Here is a 24,460-nt window from a genome sequence, read left to right as displayed (position 1 = left end):
TTTGTATCCTCAGTTGTAGGACTTCTGTTTAGTACATTTCAGGCAGTTCTAAATGATAGTTGTTTTGTAGTTTAGTTGTGCCACCTGCTTTTCTAGGAGCCATTTCTTGATAATTTTGACCCCACAATCTTTCAAACAATACCTGATCAATCAACATAGTTTCAAAATATCCAGATGGTAACTCTTCCTCACTGTCTTCTACATCTTGTACCTCTTGATCTAATTCACCATCCTCTCTAATGGGGATTATTGTACTATCTCTAATCTTGTCCCTCTTCCTTATACTTCATTCTCTCAACAGAGTAACCTGAGTGACATAATCAGACAATACCAATTGTGAAACTCTCTGCTCAAATTCCTCAGTCCTCTCACATCTAACTCAGAATGATCTTCATAGTCCAACAACCTCTTTCTGCAAGCCTAATGACCTAATGTTCACCTTCATTGACTCCACTCTTTCCCAGAGACTTCGTTTTTGTTCTGTGAACATATCAGGTATACTTGTTTTGTTTTGCTTTTTGTCTTTTTGTTTGTTTGCTTGTTTGTTTTTGGCTTAAGAGCCTTTGCAGTTGCTCTCTATTGAGACACTTTCATGCATGGCCTATTCTCTCACTCCCTTCAAGTGTTTGCTCAAATGTCCTATTTTGAATGAGTTCTTCCTTGACTATCCTACTTAAAATTATTTCCTATCCCATTATCAGTTTTCCTTTTTTTTTAAATTAGCTGATACACTATATCTTGTTTGTTTAAAATCTGTGCCTGCCCCATTAGAATTAAAGAACAAAGTTATAGATTTTTGTCAGTTTCTTGGCTGCTGTATTTCCAGTATCTTGGAATACTGCTTGTTTTTAATCTTATGCTCATGAATTGATGAATTGTTATAAATGAAATATTACATTTTATGGCTGGTAGTTTTTATTTGTTTTTAGAAAATTAATCGCCTATTATTACTGGTAGGGATACCATCCCTAGAAAAATAGTGCCTTTATTTTATGTATGGTTTTGATCTAGATAAAGGGCTAAGTGTCAATTTATTCTGTGCAGTTAATATTAAAGTTCACATTATTTATTAAATAACAAAATATAGATTTTTTGCAGTGTTCAGAAAAATGCTGATATTTCATTCAGTAAACAAAATACTCTAAATAAAAATATGTGACAGTATTATCAGTTCTCTAATAAATAAGTTGACACAAAACAATAAATTAAATTATATAACCATTGTAAATTGTGAAAAACCACATGCATATCAAATATTAGATATATCTGATATGGTGTATAAAAATCCATTCACATAATTACATAGCATTTTCCCCATCAGTCTTATTGCCTATACCCAAGAGTTATTTAAAATACTTCTATCTCATAATATTATTTGAAAATATGAAATAATAAACTCTTTTAAGTATAAAAAGTACCAAGTTGTTTTTTTCCTCTTGAAACAATTCTTTCATTAAATATCAATGAAATATAGCATACAAGGTTAAGTTAACTACATAATATGTTAGGAAAACTTATTCAGTGACAAGCCTCTATTCATTTTAAGATCATTCACATGCTCAGCATTAATGAAATAGAAAAGATATATTAATTCACAACTTTGTAAACACACACACATACAAACACGCTCTGCAAGTTGATAAATGAGGCATTAATCATGGAAAATGAAGTGTCGGAATCTGTTTGTTTTCCACTCCTTTTTAAAAATTCTTTTAACTTTCAATATAGCATATTTTTGTTCAGGGAAAGTTGTGTTTAAAAATATATGTAAATTTTAAAGAATTTGTCTTTGAATTTTTATTTTTGTTTTCCTCCAAACTAAGTATGTATTTTCCTCTATTATCTAAATCTTTATCCTCCTTATATTTATTTTTGAATTCTTTTAAACATGTGTTTTCATAATAGTTGTTTTTCTTGTATTTTTGGTTTCAATTTTCAAGGTTATTTGTATTTTAGATTAAAGTATATATTTTACTATATACTATTCCTTAGCAATCAATTACTTTTTTAGTGATACACCATTTTCATAACTGTAGGTTAAAATTTATTTTGATGTACATCAAGATAAGTTCTTAAAGTTAGGGATAGATGCTTTGGTCATGTTTATAAACTAAAAAAAAAATGTAAAAGAGGAAAAGAGAAATTTTAACATACATAAAGGAGGAAAAAGTTTTAATAAAGACATGTTAGTCCTAAGAATCAAAACATTTGGCTCCTCAAATTAAGACAATATATAAGGAGACAGAGATGATTTTGAGTGTATATATGTTTATGTTTATGTATATGAAAACAAAAAAATTGGACTTCAAATTTGATGATCTCACTTCTCCTGTGAAGTAGGAGGAAAGGTTGTCTGTTATAAACAGTCAAAAATATATGATTTTTGGAGTATTGAATTCCTGTTTTAAGTGAGTTGCATTATAGAAGAGAAACTATTATACCCTTTAGAGGTAAACAATTTAATATTTAGGTCTTCTCTTTTGGTCTGAACAAAATTCAAGTTGATTACTAGTACATATTAGCTGACAAATGTAAAATTGTGAAAGGACTAAAAAGTCAATATCACTTTAAACGAATACTTATATCACAGTAGTGAAATCTACACTAATGAAAGACAAAGATGCTAATTGACCATACCTTCGCTATACCAAAGCTATGCCCACCACCCAATCAGAGCGACTATATGCAAATTAACCCAACCAAGATGGCGGCCGCAGCCACAGAGCTGGAGCAAGCTGGAGGCTTGGTTGTCCCGGTAATGGAGGAAGCCAAGCTTCCCGCCTGCCCTGGCCAGCTGTAGCCTCCACAAAAGGCAACAGAGTTTCAATTATAGAAGCTAAATAAATCCCAGATACCTGCTTCCAGCCAGCCTCCACTGGGAGCTTGGGTGGCTGGGGGCTGTGGCCAGCCTGCAAACAGCCATCAGCCCCTCACCCAGGATGTCCAGGCACCCCAGGGGGGACCCCCCCCTTAAAAGGGGCTGTAGCCAGCCTGCAAACAGCCATCAGCCCCTCACCCAGGCTGGCCAGGCACCCCAGCGGGACCCCCACCCTGAATAGGGACACCCTTTAGGGCAAACCAGCTGGCCCCAACCCATGCACCAGGCCTCTATCCTATATAATAAAAGGGTAGTATGCAAATTGACCCTAACAACAGAGCGACTAGGAATCACTGGTCACTATGACATACACTGACCACCAGGGGGAAGATGCTCAATGCAGGAGCTGCCCCCTGGTGGTCAGTGTGCTCCCATGGGGAGCTCTGCTCAGCTACAAGCTAGGTTGATGGCTGCCAGTACAGCGGTGGTGGTGGAAGCCTCTCCCACCTCCTCAGCAGCACTAAGGATGTCCGACTGCAGCTCAGGTCTGCTCCCTGCTGGTAAGTGCGCATTCCCCGAGGGCTGCCAGGCTGCCAGAGTGATGTCTGACTGCCAGCTTAGGCCCAATCCCCAGAGGAGCAGGCCTAAGCCAGCAGGTGGTCATCCCCCAAGGTGTCCCAGACTGTGAGAGGGCACAGGCCCGGCTGAGGGACCCTCCCGAGTGCACAAATTTTTGTGCACCCGGCCTCTCGTAGACACTATAATAAGCCATCAGGGATGCTTTGCTCTGGTTCTTTGTATTCTTTAAATAAGTAGGAATTTTAGTTCTTTAATCAGTGGAGTAAAAATATAAATCATCCCAAACATTATCCAACTTATTTGGAAAAACATAGAAGGCTATTTGTGTAATATTCTGTGCAGAAGGAAGAATCAAATATCATCTATGTTTTTTGAGATTAGGAAACTTATACTATGTGAGTTAGCAACAGAATTTGTGTTTGCCTCTTCACACCACTTTATGTGGTGATGTTGGTAGTGATGATGACATGTCATCTTTAATTCTTCATGACAATGTGATTGTGTTTATTTTTGGTTTATTGAGCACATCAGTCATTAGCAAAACTAAGGATTAGAAAGCTGCATTTAATATATGATTTAGTTAATCCACCTGAAAATATTTGGCTTTTTTGACCTTGCAGTAAGTTTAAGCAGTTTAAATGGCAGGTGTATATGTATTGCCCAACATATAGTGAAACATTACTGTAATTATTTGAGAGTTGTTTATTTGGGAAATAGGAATAGAGATTGTCCAGATCATCAAGGTCATGTGTATTTACTGATACCTAGACTTTAAATATTTAAGAGGAACTAGAATGGGGCATTTTAAGTGTCATTCACTTACAGACAGGGAAGAGCACCAGTTCAGAAGTTATAACACAGGTATTGTATGGTAACTCTTGTGCATTCTCATTATTTCTCTCCATGTAATCTAAAAGCCCAAACAGTGTTTCTTTGCCCATGACCTGTCTCATATCTTGCTGTTACACCAGTAGAATGTAGCAACCTGCCCGTGTTCTTCACTGGCACAGGTATCTGGCTGGCTCTCCTATCCTCTTTGGCTGGCTCTAATTTTACCAAGTTATGTAAGTGTTCATCTGCTTCTTTTTGTGGTGTCAAAGTAGCTCTCCCTATCTCTAACTTTGTATGCTACCATCTTTCTAGTTTTGCTGTTTCTTTAACTATATTTTAAACATGTATCATCACAGTTGATTGAAAACTGAAGAAATGCCTACTACTTGTTTAGATTCTTTGCGATGAACAGTTAGTCTTTGCCACCTACTAAACTGCTTTAAACCATGGTGCAGAAACTTCTTGCAATATGTTTTAAGTAACCAAAATGGAAAATCCAAGCAGACTGTTGCCTGTGTTTAGCCTTGTGATTTACAGACAGCTGGTAGAGATAAGCACTAACATAATCTAAATCTTGTCTGAGTTTCCCAAACCCAACATATGAACTGCAAATTTTTTACAGCCTTTTTGGAGGTTTAACCATAGGAGATGGTGATAGAGCAGAAAGAACAATGAATTTGGATTTAGAAAATATTGGTTAGACTCCTACTCACTAGCTAGTTATTTGACCTTGAGGAAGTACCTGCACCCACCCCTCCCAAGCTTTCACCGCACTATTGTCTGTGTCCATGGGCTATGCATATAAATTTCTAGGTTAATATGTAATTAATAAAGTGTGGTTTGACTCAACCTTTTGATTAAATATTATCTTGGCCGTCTTGTCTTATCTGAAACGTGGTTGTCAATTGAAGATCATACTTCAGTTGCACCTCCCTCCAGTTGAAAATGTAAATTTTTCTCTCACCACATAGATGGTATGATATCTATATGTGTTTGCAATCCTCCTACTGAACTATGCCCTTCCCTACAATTTTGGAGATGAGGAAACTGAGGCTAGGAGAAAATATATAATTCCTAAAGCTTTTAAAACTAGAAATTGTCAGAGATAGTGAAGTAGGTGTTTTGACCTCAAACCAATGCTCAGTTACTAGGGTGTCCAAGGCTTTTTGCTTTTATGTTTTTTTTAATGATATATTGTAATAATGCATTTTAAATTTATCTTTATTGTTGAAAGTATTACAGGTGTCCCCCTTTTTTGTTGTTTTATTTTTCCATTGACTCCCCTCCACCCTGCACAGCCTCCCCCCCCCACAAGCTTTCACCACACTATTGTCTGTGTTCATGGGTTTTGCAGATATGCGTATAAATTTTCAGGTTAATCTCTCCCAACCCCCACACCCCTAACCTCGCCTTCCCTCTGAATATGTAATAATATATTTTTAAAGCAATGCGCATTGGTAGAAGTCATCCTTATTTGAAAAGCTATGTTGCTTGGGGTCAATTGCTACCTACTGCTGTGACCCAGTTTCTTACTAGGCTGCAGTTGAATCCTTTGCTCTTAATCTCTCTCTCTCTCTCTCTCTCTCTCTCTCTCTCTCTCTCCCTCTCTCTCTCTCTCTCTCTCTCTGGCTTATTTTATAACTGAATTCACAAGGACCTTTTTTCTGCAGTCAAAACACTATAGCTTCTCACATATTTCCATTCAGATACTTAACTTTTTATTTTCCTCCTCTGAGCCAATCATTCTTTCCTTTTTAAAAAACCCAATCCTAATATGTAATTAATAAAGTGTAATTTGATTCAACCTTTTGATTAAATATTTTCTTGACTTTCTTGTCTTATCTGAAACTTGGTCATCAATTGAAGATCCTACTTCTGTTGCACCCTTTCTCAAGTTGAGAATGTAAATTCTCTCCTACTACATAGATCCTATGATATCTATATGTGTTTGAAATCTTCCTACTGAACTACAACAAATTGAGAAGAATGAAATGCTACTCTCTTGTAAAGTCCTATTTTCCTTGTGAGTCATAAAATTTGTCTATATCACCCTCACTTTTACCTCATCCATAGTACTCATAAATATTCTTTATTCTTCAAAACATTTGGCATATGGTTCATAATCTCTTGTTTCATGAAAATTCTAACCATAAGTGCCTACAAAATTTATATCAAGGTCTCATGAAAAACCTTGCCTCTCAATATCTTAATATCTGAAATACTATGACTGTTATTATCTCTACACTTGGCCATGGAATTGATGTTTCCCTACTGACTGAGCCTTTCTGTTATACTGTTCAACCTGAAATGCTTTATGACCTTAGCTTCCTATTGTTTTCTAAATTTCTTACTGAACTTTAAGTGGACAAAAAATTTATGTGGATCACTTTTGATTTCTTCTGTTCTGTTTGCAGTACTGATATACTCACCATCATGTCACACAGTCTCTTGTCAAAATTCTAAACCCACTTGCCCTTTTGTCCTTTCACTATATCACATAAAACAACAACAAAACAAAAAAGCACCAACAGATTCTGGATAACCTAACTCTATATGTTGTCTTGCCCACAGCTGGGGTACAAAGTATTTCTGAGGGAAAAATGTATGTATTCTAATTAAAGATATTTGCAACTATAACTTGTTAACAATCTCAACTAGGTCTTCAGTTCTTCTAAGAAATTCTGTTTCTCTGGATGTTCCATTTTCCACTTCCCACAAGTATTTTAATCTCTTTTAACTCTCATCAAATACCCAGTAAGTCATCTTCTTACCATTTTATTCTCAATAAAAAATTGTATATGCCACTTAAAAAACTGGATAGATGGCAACCACTTAAATATCCAAGAACAATAATACAAATCTATCTATATATATTTTCAGTTGCAAAGTGGAACTAAAAAGATTATGTAACTTGTCAATAGTCACTTAATAGTGAAGGAATAGGAATTTGAACCTGATCTTCCTGCCTTCAAAACCCATATATCCTTACCTTTAAAATATTTAAAATTCCATACATATTTATTATGTGACTAGATATAATATCTTTTATTGAATTTAAGAGAGTCAACTTTGCTGCATCCCCCAATTTTCGTACTCAGATAAAACTATACTATAACTTTATATCAATTATAGTGATCATAAATCTAATCTTAACACCATCTTTATAAAGGAACTAGAGGCCCAGTGTATGAAATTTGTGCACAGGTAGGGTCCTAGTGGCTGCCGATTGCCGGCCGGGGCTTCCCTTCCTGGGCTGGGGCCTTCCTTCATTCCGCGCCACCCCATGGTGGTCAGCGCATGTCATAGCGAGTAATCGAACTCCTGGTCAGTAGAACTCCCGAGGTGGGACACTTTGCATATTAGGTATATATATATAAATATATATATGAAAACCCATGTTTGTAATGGAATAGAGACTATGTTCAATGTACCTTTCCTGTGGTTGATAATATATTTAGGAAGGTCAGGTTCCTTTCTTTGAAGTTCCAAAAGATGCAGTATCATGTGATTTATTCTTAAAACAGTGTAAAATTAATGAAAGTATTATGTGTGGGGAAAAATGAGTTTACTTGCATTTGTAATAGGCTTTGCTTGCAACCACAGCTGTGCCTGTATCAAGAATATACCATGCTGAAAAATTGATTTCTGTTGTTTTCACTTTTCCCCCCCTTACATTAGTTGTTTATCATTTTAAAGATAATGAGAATTATTTTTAATTACTTTATTGTACTTCAGGGAAGAATACCGGTGTGCCTGGAAAGGCAGCGATGCCTAACTTACACTTACTTACATTTAGGTGACTTTCTCAGTCACTTAAGTTTGTTCAAATACTGTGAATTGCAAGAGATCAATCAATCCTAACTATCAAAGTTACATGAAAAGTAGTTTTAGGTGTTCCAGAAGGAAGTCAGGATTTTATTAGGTAGAAGATTTATACAAATCGTTTACTTGAACATTGGGACACATGTTTCCTCTGATGTGTTTCTGACTTACAGGGTGGGTACAAGGATTAATCCTTGAGGCATATTCTAGGAGTATTTGACACTGATTGTTCTTGCTTCATTACTCAATACTCCCTGGGCACAATAGTTTAGCAAGCTTCATATTATCCACCAATATATTTTGAGAGAAATGATTAAATGCCTTTTTTTACATTCATTATATCTATGACATTCCCCCATCCAAAGCAAAAAAAAGAAAAAAAAAGAAAAAAGACTATAAAAGTACAATAATGAAATTGGATAATATTTAGAGGTTTGTATTAAATGAACATTAGATAACTTTGCTCTCTCATTGCATTCTGATGCCATCAAATCAACTATTCGCCAATGCTTTTTTTAAATCCAACTGGGGTTCGGCATCAAACTTACCAGCTTTAATTTTTAATTATCTAACTCTTTCTCCTTTTGAACAGGCACATACAAACTGACTCTAGTATATATGTACCACTTGCAAAATTTAAAAGAGTTATTCTTTCTCAAATGTGTTTCTAAGCATTCATTTGTGTTGGGGTCCAGCCCCAGCAGGTCCAGGGGTTCCCAAAGGTGTGGATGGAGTCGGCGAAGAAGGAATGACACGGAGACAGCATTCAGTTGATCAGCATGGTTGGGTTCTCTCTTTATTGTTCTATTACATCTATATTTATACTATTTGATCCCATAAGCATGCCTCTATAATTACATCATGGTATGTTTCAGGAAACCTTCTACAGTTCCTAGTTTCATTTCCATAATCCTGTCTCTATCTAGTTCTGTTGATTTTAATCTTGTCTAGGTTAATCTCTGTGTTCCATTACAAGGGCTATTCCAAGGTCACTGCTCTACTGCTCTACTGATAGGCTACAAGGAAGTGACTGAAGGAGTTTATCCTACCCAGTAAAGGTTATGTCCTCCCAGCCTCGCTGCTTGCCTTCCCTGGGACTGCCCTGTGTCAGTGGGTCTCCAGGGGAATAGGCTTTGGTGCTTTCCCTGGTGGGCAGACCCCTGGGGATGTAGGCCCAACAAGTCCCAAATTTATTGCCAACAGTCTTAGTCCAAGTTCTTCATAAGTAGTACATGGTATTTCTGTAACACTAAGGGGATTTACTGATTTATTCTCTTTCTTAGTCCTGTTAACCCCTAACCTGGGGAAACAACATTTCTTAGGGAGCTGGTCCCCGCTTAAGAGGGGGAGCAAACATATGTCATGTATGCCAGGTCCCTTGAAACAGAAGCTGTGCAGATGTTTCTTCCCTGCAGTGACTGCGTCAAGCAGCAAGGGTGGATTGGCTTCCAGCAAATTTGTAGATTCTTCTGTCTTGCAGGAAGTGCTCTCTGAATTTGGACTCAAAAGACCTAGCTTTAAGTCTTAGATTTGCTCTTTAGCTCATGCAAGTTTTAAGATAGGTCAGGTATGACTGCTGCTCTCATCTGTAGAATGGGAATAAGAATACATTCCTCAGACAATATTTTAACCATTAGGTGAATGAGGTACAGGTAATGGTCTAGTACTTTTATGAATAGAGTAGAGTACATGGATAACAGTAAATCACTATCTAATCTAATAAAAGAGAAGCATGCAAATTGACCATACCTTCACTATGCCCCAAGCCACACCCACCATCCAATCAGAATGATTATATGCAAATTAACCCAACCAAGATGGCGCCAGAAGCCACAGAGCTGGAGCAAGCAAGAGGCTTGGTTGCCCTGGCGATGGAGGAAGCCAAGCTTCCTGACTGCGCTGGCTGGCTGTGGCCTCAACTAAAGGCAACAAAGTTTCAATATAGAAGCTAAATAAATCCCAGATACCTGCTTCCAGCCAGCCTCCACTGGGAGCTTGGGTGGCTGGGGGCTATGGCCAGCCTGAAAATAGCCATCAGCCCCTCACCCAGGCTGGCCAGGCACTCCAGGGGACCCCCACCCTGAAGGGGGTGTGGCAAGCCTGAAAACAGCCATTAGCCCGTCACCCAGGCTGGCCACACCCTCATGGGGTGAGGGTCCCCGCTGGGGGTCTTGGCAGCCTGCAAACAGCTATCAACCCCTCACCAAGACTGGTCAGGCACCCCAGCTGGACCCCCCTCCCTGAAGGGGGTGTGGCCAGTCTGAAAATGGGCCTCAGCCCCTCACCCAGAATGGCCAGGCACTCCAGCAGGACCCCCACCCTGATCCAGGACACCCTTCAGGGCAAACCAGCCAGCCCCAACTCATGCACCAGGCCTCTATCCTATATTATAAAAGGGTAATATGCAAATTGACCCTAACAGCAGAAAGACTGGGAATGACTGGTCGCTATGACACACACTGACCATCAGGGGGCAGACGCTCAATGTAGGAGCTGCCCCCTGGTGGTCAGTGCACTCCCACAGGGGGAGCTCTGCTCAGCCACAAGCCAGGCTGACAGCTGCCAATACAGCAGTGATAGCAGGAGCCTCTCCCACTTCCTCAGCAGCGTTAAGAATGTCCAACTGCAGCTTAGGCCTGGTCCCTGCTGGTTAGTGGAAATCCCCCAAGGGCTGCTGGGCTGCCAGAGGGATGTCTGACTGCCAGCTTAGGCCCGATCCCCCTGTGGAGCGGGTCTAAGCCAGCAGGTGGACATCCCCTGAGGGGTCCCAGACTGCGAGAAGGCACAGGCTGGGCTGAGGGATGCTCCCCCCCCCCCCGAGTGCACAAATTTTTGTGCACCAGGCCTCTAGTCTGATATTATAAAAATATAGTATGCAAATTGTCCCCTCGACCAGGAGTTGTCCAGGATTTCGACCAGGGGATGTGGACGGCCGGGCAAAGGGCGGAAGGCTCTGGCCTGTAGCCGGCAGCTTCTACGGACCCTACCAGTATATGAATTTCATGCACTGTGCGTCTAGTATCATATAAATGATTTTGTAAATGAGACTCTATTAGTATCCTTGAGCACCAAACATCTTTCTAGACTAAATGTGCTGGCTTATGTTATTAGTCAATGTCATCATATTGTATCTCCCCATTTATCTTGAGATCAACCTGCCTTTAGTTGATACTTTAGTTATTTCAGTTTGAAAGTGATTCTCCTTTCTTTCCTTTATCGCCTCTCTCTCTCTCTCTAGTTGTCTAAGATAGAAGACACATAGGAACAGATTTTCCTTTGCCACTGCATTAAGCTTTAAGATTAGCTATTATTTATTTTACTTCTTGATTGAAAAAAAGCCTAGAGCCTGTTTGTGACTTGATACCTTGTACAGACTTCATTGTATAATGAAATTCAACTTTTCTTACACTATTTCTACAGAGTATGACTCTTTTTAAAACATATATTTTTATTGATTTCAGAGAGGAAGGGAGAGCGTGAGAGTGACAGAAACATCAGTGATGAGAGAGAATCACTGATCGACTGCCTCCTGCTGCCCCTATTGGGGATCAATCCCATAACTGGACATGTGCCCTGACCTGGAATCGAACTGTTTCATAGGTTGACACTTGACCACTGAGCAACACCAGCTAGGCAAGAATTTTTAACAATAACAATAAATGTGATTTTTCTTATACTTAGAGAATGAGCTTTAGCTCTGTTTTCTTATTAAATGATTTATAATTTCTTATTTTGATTTTCTTGTTTTTCGACTAGTATGTGAGCTCTATGGGGCTATGATTTTTGTTTGTTTAATTGTATCTATAGTTCCAAAATCTAGAAAGATGCATGGTAATAAAAGAGATTTACTGAATAAGTATTTCTTAAAATAATAATCAGCAAAATTATGAAAAATGACTAGGAAATAGAAGTCACATACATAATTTACAAAAATTAAAAGAACACTATTGGAACTAAAATGCAATGCGAAATTTAAAATTTCCAAAATCCTTGCCCTAGCTGGTTTGGCTCAGTGGATAGAGCATTAGACTGTGGACTGAAGGGTCCTGGGTTTGATTCCTGCCAAGGGCATGTACCTGGGTTGTGGGCTTGATCCCCAGTAAGGAGAATGCAAGAGGCAGCCAGTCAATGAGTCTCTCCCATCATTAATGTTTCTCTCTCCCTCATCCTTCCTCTTGAATCAATAAAAATATATTTTTAAAAATTGCCCAAATCCTTGAAGACCCTTTTTGTTTTCTCTCCAGTAGCTCTCTCATACCATCTCCATGGGTGACAGTTACCTTGACATTAGAACCGAAGGTTACTTTTGCCAATTTTTCTTAACTTTATAGATATGAAATCACATAGTATGAATTCTTACATTCATAACTTCTTTAACTCAAGAATAGTTAATGGGATTCATCTACATTTTTGTGTGTAACTATACTTTATATATTCCATTTTCATAATATTTCATTCAATGAGTATGCAAGTTTCTATTCTAATGTTGATGAACATCTTTATTGTTTTGAGTTATTTGCTTATCATTAATCATAATGCTATGGGCATTCTTGTACATGACTTTTGTACCCATGTGAAGGAAACTGATTAGGCTTCTTTCTAAGGTACAGGTCAGCTACATTTTTATATGTTTAATGGTTATATTGATGTTATCTCTAAATTCTTATTCTGCTCAGTCTCAACCACAGTAGTTCTCATTTCCTGGGAAGAGCTGGGTTCTCTCAACTATAGCCTTTGCTATCTTTCACATTTGAATAGATTCAATTCTAAGACTTTTATGGCCATCACTATGTAAAAAGTCCTAATAGATAACAGAACACACAGGTTTGTCACAAAATTAACCCCATATGCCCCAAATTAAAATAAAATAGAAAACAAGCCACACCCAACATTAGAGCATCCATTTATGCACAGTCATCTTCTTATAACCAGGAACATTGGGTTTTCAAATGTTATTGCAAAAGTCTTGTGATAACTGAGGGCAGGAATGACAGAAAAAATATTCCTGGTATACCCTTTCCAGTATTCCGATATCTATGGCAGCTGCTCTGAGTCCGTAACATATGCTATTAAGCTCAACTTAAAAATATCCCATTAAGAGGTTAATATTAGCATTGTAAATTTTTATATGTACAAGAAAATATCAACAATGAAAATTATTATCTCTCTCAGGATATTGGAAATTAAAATAGTTTATATTTATATTGTTTGACTTTCCTCATATTTGGTCAAATGATGTGCTAACAATTAAATAAATGATTCTTTCATTTGTACATTGTCCCATGTAAACCTCAATATTGTTCTTGGAAGAAAGTATTCTTATTTTCTTTCAGGAGAAGAGAGCAGCTCCCACCTGTAACACATCCCTGTTCCTACCTCATCCTGTAGACAAGTAAAAGAAGGAGGAACCTGAGGAAACTAACAAAGAGGCTGTTCAAAGCCACATAATTTTCCCTGAGAACATTTCTGAATGTAATTAAGAACAAAATTTTAAAGACAATACGACACTGAGAACATAAATATTAGACTCACTGTGACAAACAAGAATCTTAAGGATGTAAAATAATAACTGCCTCACAGCCTTTTAACTAAGATTAAGTGCAGAATAATATAATTCACTCTTTCATTCATTATCCATTCACCTAGCATATCCTATCTAATAAAATAGAAACATGCAAATTGACCATACCTCCACTACACCCACAAGCCACACCCACCAGTAAATCAGAAGACTATACAAATTAACCCAACCAAAATGGGGCCAGCGGCCACAGAGCTGGAGCAAGCAGGAGGCTTGGGTTGCCCCGGCAATGGAAGAAGCCAAGCTTCCCACAACCTTAGCCAGCTGTGGCCTCCACTCAAGGCTACAAAGTTTCAATTATAGAAGACAAATAAATCCCAGATACCTGATTCCAGCCCACCTGGCCTCCACTCACAGAGGTACAAAAAATAAAAAATAAAAAAAAGGAGGGGATGGGAGCTTGGGTTGCTGGGGAGCTTAGCTAGCCTGCAAACAGCCATTAGCCCCTCACCCAGACTGGCCAGGCACACTAGCAGGGACCCCCACTCTGAAGGGGGTATGGCCATCCTGAAAACTCTCTCAGCCCCTCACCCAGGCTGGCCATGCCTCCATGGAGTAAGAGTCCCCACTGGGGGCATGGCCAGCCTGAAAACAGCCATCAGCCTCTCACCCAGCTGGCCACACCCCCATGGGGTGAGGGTCCCAGGGGTTATTGACCAGCCTGAAAACAGCCATCAGCCCCTCACCCAGGCTGGCCAGGCACCCCAGTGGGAACCCCCAGCCTGAAGGGGCTGTGGCCAGCCTGCAAAAAGCCATCATCCCCTCACCCAGGCTGGACAGGCACCCCAGCGAGACCCTCATCCTGATCTGGGACACCCTTCAGGGCAAACCAGCCAGCCCCCACCCGAGCACCAGGCCTCTATCCTATATAATAAAAGGGTAATATGCAAATTGACCCTAACAGCAAAACCACTGGGAATGACTGGTCACTATGACACACACTGACCACCAGGAGGCAGATGCTCAATGCAGGAACTTCCCCCTGGTGGTCAGTGCACTCCCACAGGGGGAGCTCTGCTCAGCCACAAGCCAGGCTGACAGCTGCCAGTACAGCGGTGGTGGCAGGAGCCTCTCCCCCCTCAGTAGCACTAAGGCTGCAGCTTAGGCTTGCTCCCTGCTGGCAAGTGGACATCCCCTGAGGTGGCCCCGACTGCGAGAGGGCACAGGCCAGGCTGAGAGAACCCCCACAGAGTGCACAAATTTTTGTGCACCAGGCCTCTAGTATATATATATATATATATATATATATATATATATATATATATAATATTAACTGTTCTGAGTGCTAGAGACATAAAAAATAAAAAAGACAAGACAGATAAAGCCCCTGCCTAATTAAACTTGTGATCAATTGAGGAAGACAGAAGACAGGTAATATTTTAGATACTTTGGTTGCATTAAAAAACCACTCCAGAATGTAGTGGGATTTGACTCAATTTTTCAAGGCAATTTATTTGGTAAAAAATATTACTGGAATATTTTATACATACAGGAAACTTGACATACAATGATTGTTAAGAATGATTTTTACTTTTAAGAAGCTAAAATTTATACTTCTAGAGAAGCAAAGTTAAATATTGTAACAATATTATATATATTTAATGTTAATAATATTAAAATATTAGTTACAATATAAAGAGTGGAGTTATTAGTTTGATCAAAATTAGTCATCTTTCTTGTAATATAGCAAAAAATATTCAATCCCACCCTGGATGAAATATTGAAGTTTTCACTCTCTTTCAAAAGAAAATGCTTAGATAAAGAAAGATGCTGTGGGAAATATTTCTTTTCTTAGCTTGTCACTGACATGAAACAGACACTGCAGTTGCTGCAAGCACAGTCTATTACAAATATCAGAGACATTTTTCTTACAGATTTTATCATTAATTCAAAAATCTCCCAAGCAGAAATTACAAATATATAATAGTAGATAATTACAAAGAGTTTATTTTTTTTGTGCTGAGTGGAGGAACTGCATAATCTTTATGTCTCTCTCACTAGTGAAGGATCTTTCCTTTTCAATTCACTGATGAAAATATTCCCTTTCCTTCAAAAATGGGTAAAAAAAATTAACAAATGCAAGGCATAGAGTTCTTTAATTCACACTTACACAATATATTACAGAGTTGACAATTTGTTTAAGATGGGAAGCCATTGGCATTGTCAGTACAACAAATGCCCAAAAACACACAGGTTAATCTCTAAATAAGCAATGCTGAGAATGCCCCTTAGGGTTCTAGGGCCTTGCCTTCCTCCTTGCTACAATGAGTGTGATGAACATAATCTATCCTGTATAATAAAATGTAATATGCAAATTGACCGAATGGTGGAACAAGCAGTCGCTATGATGCGCACTGACCACCAAAAGAAAGACACTCAATTCAGGAGCTGCCCCCTGGGTGTGCTCCCACAGCGGAAATGCCACTCAGCTGACCCATAGACCAGTGCCGCCTGCATGATCCTAACAGTGCCACCAGCTTCCTGGAAGTCAGCCTCGGGCACCTGCAGCCACTTCCCCTCCCTAGATGCTCTGCAAGGAAGAAAGAATATGAAAGTGGCAGCCAGGTGGCTCCTGACAACCTACGCTAACATCTGTGGGACAAATTATGATCCAGGGCTGGCAAGGGCAATCCACTGCCTACCTGGAGGGCCAATCATGTCCTGGCTCCCCCCACCCCCCTCGGGACCCCACCCATGTATGAATTTGTGCACCAGGCCCCTAGTTAAATTTTTGGAGAATCTGCTGCAAAGAATCTTAAAGATGTAAATTGTAAACAAAACAGGCCATTGTCAACCAGATTTCATTTATAAAAATGTCATGTCAATGGGAATATTCAGTGAATTAATTATGTGATGGAAATATGTTCAAGGAAGTTTCTAAGCAACACCTTGCTGTAAGTGATATAGCAAATACAGTAATACATTTGAAGTGTTGGTTATTCTAGATGACAGTTATCTTCCTAGTAACCTGTATTTCAGGGTGTGCCAAAAAGAATACTGAATTGAGACTCACAAGATTTGGATTCTGACATAAGGTTTGATAATCATATAAGCCATCAGTTAAATTACATCACTTCTATCAACTACAATCTTCTTAATTTCTTTATTTTTTTCTGAGTGTCAGTTTTCTTGCGAAGTTATTAGGCTAAACTAAATGCAATTAGAGGTACCTTATACTTTCTCTTATTGTGAATACCAGAGTCCTGGTGCATGAAATTTGTGCACAGGGGAGGTGAGGGAGTCCCCTCAGGCCAGCCTGCACCCTCTCCAATATGGGACCCCTTGGGGGATGTCTGACATCCCTCTCACAATCTGGGACCACTGGCTCCTAGCTGCTCACCTGCCTGCTTGCCTGCCTCATCACCCCTAACTGCCCCCCCTGCCAGCCTGATCACCCCTAATTGCCCCCCCTGCCAGCCTGATCACCCCTAACTGCCCCCCTGCTGTCCTGGTTGCCCCCAACTGCCCCCCCCACCAGCCTGGTGGCCCCTAACTGCCCCCTCTGCTGGCCTGGTCTCCCCTTACTGCCCCCCCCTCCGCCAGCCTGGTTGCCCCACATACCCTGCTGCTCAGTCGTTTGGTCATCCCTCACTAACCCCCCTGCCTTCCTGATTGCCCCATGCAGCCTGCTGTTCAGTCATTTGGTCATCCCTCACTAACACCCCTGCCGGCCTGGTTGCCCCACACAGCCTGCTGTTTGGTTGTTACTGTTACTGTGCTGGTGTTCTGGACAATTTGCATATTCCTCTATTATTAGTATAGATAGTGACTCTTCAGTTTTCTTCTAGAAGAAGGCAGCAGCAGTGACCTGTCATTCCTAGCTTTGGAGAAATAATTTGACTGAAATTTGTTTATTCTGGTTAAATTATTAGCCTAGCTCTTATGTAAACAATTGAACAAAAGACATGTAGGCTTTCAATAACTCAACAAGACTTCAGGTATTTGCTTAGTGTTCTTTGAGATAATCAGTATTCAATATACGTTTGTAAGGGAACAGCTATCAAAGCTGTTTTTTCTTGCCCAATATTTTATTTCATGAATAGACAGAGTTGGAGATAGGCTTGCCAGTATTTTTTCTCAGCATCTTGATATTAGAGGAATTTCCTCACATTGCTTAGTTGCTCATTTCTTTGTGTGTGTGTGTTTTTTTCTCTTTCCATTCATAAACTGATTCACTTAGTATCTTGAGGTGTATGTTGTGTGTGAATGTGTTTGTGTGTGAGTTTTTGTGAGTATTGTGATTTCTTGTTAACTTTTAAATAGAGCAGCGGTTCTCAACCTGTGGGTCGTGACCCCTTTGGGGGTCCAACAACAGGGGTCGCCTAAGACCATCGGGAAACACATATATAATTACATATTGTTTTTTTGTGATTAATCACTATGATTTAATTATGTTCAATTTGTAACAATGAAATTGGGGGTCACCACAACATGAGGAACTGTATTAAAGGGTGGCAGCATTAGGAAGGTTGAGAACCACTGAAATAGAGGGTTGAAGTGTCCTATTGGATAGTGAGCCACAGTTCAACCAAAGACCCAAGGGGAAAATGAAATGGAGAAATGTATTACCCACATGACCTAGTGAAGGTCCAGGCATACCTTGAGGGGTCACATGGGGAGATCAAGAAGGTATGGTGCCCACAAGGAGAATGAAGCAGGACTTGGGGCACACACTTTTCTTAGGGTCTGCAGGTAGATCACTTTGGGGTAAATAGGCCAAGGCTGAATTGACAAAACCAAAAAAAGGGGGTTTTGGTAAGCTCTGTGAGGGTCTTATCTAAGTGGTACATAAGGTAAAGGAACTAAGATGCAGGAGACTGTCACAGGGCTGTTGGTGATCACATCAGGAATTTACACTTTTGCTTCTGTGGGCTAGGCTCTAGGACATGCACTTGCAGGAAGGGCTAGTGTAAATCAAAGGTCCCTACAAGCGGTCTAGACACACAAAATAGTACTTTGTACTAGTGTACTCTCACCAGTGAGACAGATTGTTTCACTCCATTGCATTTTTCAAATTAATCTGAAATAAAGTTGGGGACTAACTAAAGGAAAAGGTACTATAGTGGCACTGTTAGTACTTTTTCCATTCATGCTCTCCCACTGCAGGTGTCACATGCATGGGATCTGGGTGAATCTTTGTCTGATTATACATATCAAAATAAACGTATATTTTAAGTCAACTCATAGTAACCTAATTTTTTTTAAATATATTTTATTGATTTTTTACAGAGAGGAAGAGAGAGGGATAGAGAGTTAGAAACATCGATCAGCTGCCTCTTGCACACCTCCTACTGGGGATGTGCCCGCAACCAAGGTACATGCCCTTGGCTGGAATCGAACCCGGGACCTTTCAGTCCACAGGCTGACGCTCTATCCACTGAGCCAAACCAGTTAGGGCATAGTAACCTAATTTAAATGGAAAGCTCTCTGCTTGTGTTTTGCTCCTTTATGGTGTTTCACTTAATCTTTGTATAGCTCTTCACTGTACAGTTTTAGTCATCTCTATTGAGATATGATTCACATATAGTAAGTGCACTCATTTCAAGTATAAAGTTCAGTTGGTTTTGAAAATTATAATCACCCATATAACCACAATCAAGGTATAGAATATATGTATCTCCACATATGCCTCTGACTGTTTTCTATCAATTCAACCTAACTCTGGCCACTGACAACTACTGATTTGCTATCACTATAAATTAGGTTAGTATGTCCTATGATTTGATATAATGGAATTATGCAGTTTTACTCTAATGTATCCATATTCTTTCACTCAACATGCTGTTTTTGCAATTCAATCACATTGTTACATGCATTGGTATTATGTCATTTTATGTTACTGAACAGTATCTTATTCTTTAGCTATACCAGAAATTGTTTATATGTTTATTATTAATGAGCATTTGAGCTGTTTCCAGTTCTGAACTAAGACTAAAGTTGCTAGGAAAATCCTTGTTAAAGTCTCTGTGTAGAATTATTTTCAGTACTCTAGGATAAATACGTTGGAGAAGACTGGCTGGATATATGGCAAGTGTGTTTTAAATAATTATTACAAGAATGTCAAGCTGCTTTTTAAAGTAGTTCTGTCACGTTTTATTACAACAAAAGGTTTGGGAGTTCTAGTGGTTCCACGTCCTTGCTAATATTGATATTATAATTCATTTAAATTTTATCAATTGAATAAGTATATAGTTGTTTAAATTTACATTCTCCCAATGAATAATAATGTTGAACAATCTTCAGATGTAATGTCTATTTTTGTATTTTTTTATTTTTTTTTTGGACAGCATCTATACAGGGCTCTTTCCCATAGTTGAGATTGCTTTCTCATTACTTATTTGTATATCTTTATATCTTTAGAAATGTTTTTATATATCCTATATTAAGTCCTTTGTCATATATAATTTGTAAATAATAGTAATATATCATATTTAATAACTTATGATAACATAAATAATAATTTTCCAGCCTGTCGCTTGCATTTTTTTCTTAAATATGGCATATCTTACAAAGATAAGAATTATTTTAATTTTAAAAAAATATATATATCTTTATTGATTTCAGAGAAGAAGGAAGGAGAGAGAGAGATAGAAACATCAATGATGAGAATAAATCATTGACTGGTTACCTCCTGCACACCCCTCACTGGGGATTGAGCCTGTGACCAGGGCATGAGCCCTCAACTGGAATTGAATGAGGGACCCTTTAGTCCGCAGGCTGATGCTCTATCCACTGAGCCAAACCAGCTAGGGCCAGAATTCTTTTAATTTTTATGACTTACAATAATATATATATATATATATATATATATATATGATTTATAAATTATATATGATAAAGGAATTACAATTTATTAATTTTCTTCTTTCCTTGTTAGTGCTTATTTTATCCTGGTAGGAAATCTTTGCCTACTCCAAGGCTATGAAGATGTTTTATAAAATTATCTTCCATGTAGGTTCATGATCAATTTCACGTTATTATTGTATATTATGTGAAGTAAGCAATAGGATAATTATTTTCCCTGAGATGCCCATTGACTTGAATATCATTTGTTGAACAGACTATCTTTTATACACTAAATTACTTTTGTATATTTGTTGAAAATCCTCACAAATACCACAGTCTTAATTACAATGGTATTACAATAAATTTTCAGGTAAGGTCCTTCAACTTTGGTTTTCTTCATAAAATTATTTTCCCTATTCTATTTTATTTATAGCTCCAGACAAATTTTGTAGTCAACTTACCATTTTCTTTAATGAAACCTGCTGAGATTTTGACTGGGGTGGAATTGAATCTATAGAATAAAAATCAGGAAGACAGTGCTAAATCCCATTATAAAGGACTATAGTGGGACCTTGACTTACGAGTGTCCTGACTAACGAGTTTTTCGAGATATGAGCCATCTCTCGGCTGATTGTTTGCTTTGAGTTGCGAGCTAAAATTCGGGTTACGAGCCAGCTTCAGATACCCCACCGCTAGTTGGCACAGCGAATGTCACAATGAACACCACAACATCAGCCCAGCATCACGTGTCTCACTCATTCACTATAAGATTTGACATAAGAGTAATTTAAATTATGAGCTCTGTCACGGAATGAATTAAACTCGTAATTCAAGGCCCCACTGTACTTCAGATCTTCAGAAAATCCTTCAGGCAGTTGCTAAATCCTAAACAAATGTATTTGTCGTTTAGAATGTAGTATCATGTTTTAGGGTACAGCCCTGAGATAGGTTTCCTGAGTCTGATCTCATTGTACTGTTTATTATTTAGATGAACTTGAGCAAGTTATTCAGCCTTTCTGTGCCTTAGTTTCCTGTTTGGTCCAATTGGAATAATAGTAACTCTCTTAAAAGGATCTTGCAAGAATTAAATTAGTCAATATTTGGAAAGCATGGCAGACCCTGTCAAATATTATGCAACATATAAGTATGTAGGGTATTTTGTTTGTTTTTGCTATTGAAATAATTGCTATGCTCATGGCAATTTTTCCATGAAGACCGTGAAAAAATTATTTTTAAATGAACAATAGGCTTCATGCTAAGGTATAGTTTTTATATTGTTTAGTATAAAGTATTGTGGGCTCTATGTTCTGCTGGGGATCTGAAAGTAGTTATAAAGTATAAGAGAAGATAGTATGTATCAGAACACAAAATGGAGTTAATAACGCCGAAATGTGTAGCACCAATATAAAGACAGAATAAGAATAGAAATAATTAAAATAACCTTTTTTTTTTTTAGAAAAGTGAGAAACATCAACCACATGTTCTTAACATATTTATATTTATTAGTGCCCCACCTTACCCTTTCTCTCATTAGATTCAGATATCACATAAGTGTGGAGCCTTAGATAGAGAGGATTTAATGAGACTTAAGAGTCTGGAGAGATTGCTTTCATTCTTTAGTAAGAATGTTTGTTGTGCTGTGGACCTGTCAGCTGGGGAGGATCTTTTGGTCACATGGGCAGACGTGCACCTAGCTCTCCTGGAGAGAGATGGCTGGGCTTGGGGAGCATTCGTGTTCCTGTTTATGTTAGGGGCCTAAGCAGCATTTTAGGAAGTAAACAACTTTTTCTAGGACTGAGACACAAGATTAAAAGGACCTTCATTTTTCTCATCTCTTTATTTTCTATTCTATCTACTAAAGGGGAAAAGCATATAAGTAACTCTTACGTGTTTCAGTGTATTTCAGATCCAAGAAGGTTTTATTTAGAAGAAACCTCTAACCATACACAATTCTGCTTCATCAGAGGAAAAATGAGCTGCAAGTTTCCACTAATCCTCTGCATCAAAATATTAAATAGCTCATTAACAGAAATTATTAAAGTAATTGGGTAAAAAAATTCAGAATTTATTTGCAGGGCACACAGGTAGTCTTTTGTGGCATTATGATTTTTCTAATACCATAGGCCAATAAAAGAGAGTGTCATCCTATATAATAAAAGGGCAATATGCAAACAGACTGTGGCAGAACAACTGAACAACCAATCAAAGCATAATATGCTAATGATATGCTAAGGCTGCTCAACTGCTCACTATGATGTGCACTGACCACCAGGGGGCAGACAGTCAACCGGTCTACTAGTCGCTATTATGTGCACTGACCCTCAGGGGTAAGATGCTCCAACCAGTAGGTTAGCTTGCTGCTGGGGTTTGGCCGATAGGGACTGAGCAAGATGGGCTGGACATGCCCTGGAGCCCTCCCATGGTCGCTCCCTGGCCCAATAGTGCATCGGTGGGGTCCCTCAGCCTAGCCTGTGCCCTCTCGCAATTCAGGACCCCTCAGGGGATGTTGGAGAGCCGGTTTCAGCCCAATCCCAGAGGCCACTTCCCTTGGAAAGGCGCCAGACTCAGGGCTCATGGCTAGCAAGCACTGCTGTGGCAGCGCAAGTCTCTCCCAATCGGGACTGATTGGGCGTGGCAAGCACAGTAGGGCCAGGATGAACAGGAGCAGCAGGTAGGAGCTTCAGGTGGTGTTGGACTGCGGGTTTTGGCCCAATCCTTGCAGGCCACCCAGGGGGACCCCACCTGTGCATGAATTTGTGCACCAGGCCTCTAGTCTATTATAATCTAGAAGTGCAGGAACTGTACCAAAGATAACTGTCCCTTTCAGATACTGAGATGTTTTTAACAGATTCTCTGTTAGGATATGTTTACATTACAAATCTGATTCTCTGTGATTGCCCCATGAAAAAGGTCAATGGCAGGAGTACTGAAAATGTAATGGAGATATAGCAGTAGGACATTTGGGTGTACTTTCTGACTTCACCTAACCCATTTGTGTGAGCTTAGAAAGTGTGTGCTAATCGTGATAAAGGTAACACAGGGGTACAGAGGAAACAAATTTGGAATGGGCTCAGAAGGTTTAAGCATATATGCCAAATTCATTCTTTGCTTATGGAGGAAACTGAGTTATTATATGCCATTTATTGATCTCTGGCTTCCATAATGCTAAATAATAAAGTCTTTGCTCTCTACATTCACAATATTATTTTATTTTATTATTTTTAAATAGTTTTATTGATTTCAGAGAGGAATGGAGAGGGAGAGAGAGAGATAGAAACATCAATGATGAGAGAGAATCATTGATCAGGTGCCTCCTGCATGCCCCCTACTGGGGATCGAGCCCACAACCTGGGCATGTGCCCTTGACTGAAATTTAACCCAGGACCTTTCAGCCCACAGTCTGACACTCTATCTGCTGAGCCAAACCGGCTAGGGCAGGGGTGGGCAAACTTTTTGACTCGAGGGCCACAATGGGTTCTTAAACTGGACCGGAGGGCCGGAACAAAAGCATGAATGGAGTGTTTGTGTGAACTAATATAAATTCAAAGTAAACATCATTACATAAAAGGGTACGGTCTTTTTTTTTTTTTTTTAGTTTTATTCATTTCAAACGGGCTGGATCCGGCCCGCGGGCTGTAGTTTGCCCACGGCTGGGCTAGGGCCACCATATTATTTTAAGCTAGAGGCCTGGTGCATGAATTCATGTACCAGTGGAGTCCCTCGGTCTGGCTTGGGGGATCGGGCCGAAAGTGGCTCTCTGACATCCCCCAAGGGTCCCAGATTGTGAGAGGGCTCAGGCCAGGCTGAGGGACCCCACTGGTGCACAATTGGGGCCAGGGAGGGACGTGGGAGGTTGGACAGACAGGGAGGGGTTGTCTGCTCCCTGGTGGTCAATTCACGTCATAGTGAGTGATTGAGCAGCCTTAGCATATCATTAGCATAGTATGCTTTGATTGATTGAACAGACAACTGGAAAATCAGACACTTAACATATTAGGTTTTTATTATATAGGATAGTAGCTTTCATCTTCAAGGATAGCATA

The sequence above is a fragment of the Myotis daubentonii genome, chromosome 1 (genome assembly GCF_963259705.1).
Source record: "Myotis daubentonii chromosome 1, mMyoDau2.1, whole genome shotgun sequence".
Classification (NCBI taxonomy): Eukaryota; Metazoa; Chordata; class Mammalia; order Chiroptera; family Vespertilionidae; genus Myotis; species Myotis daubentonii.
This window is presented reverse-complemented; position numbering follows the sequence as displayed.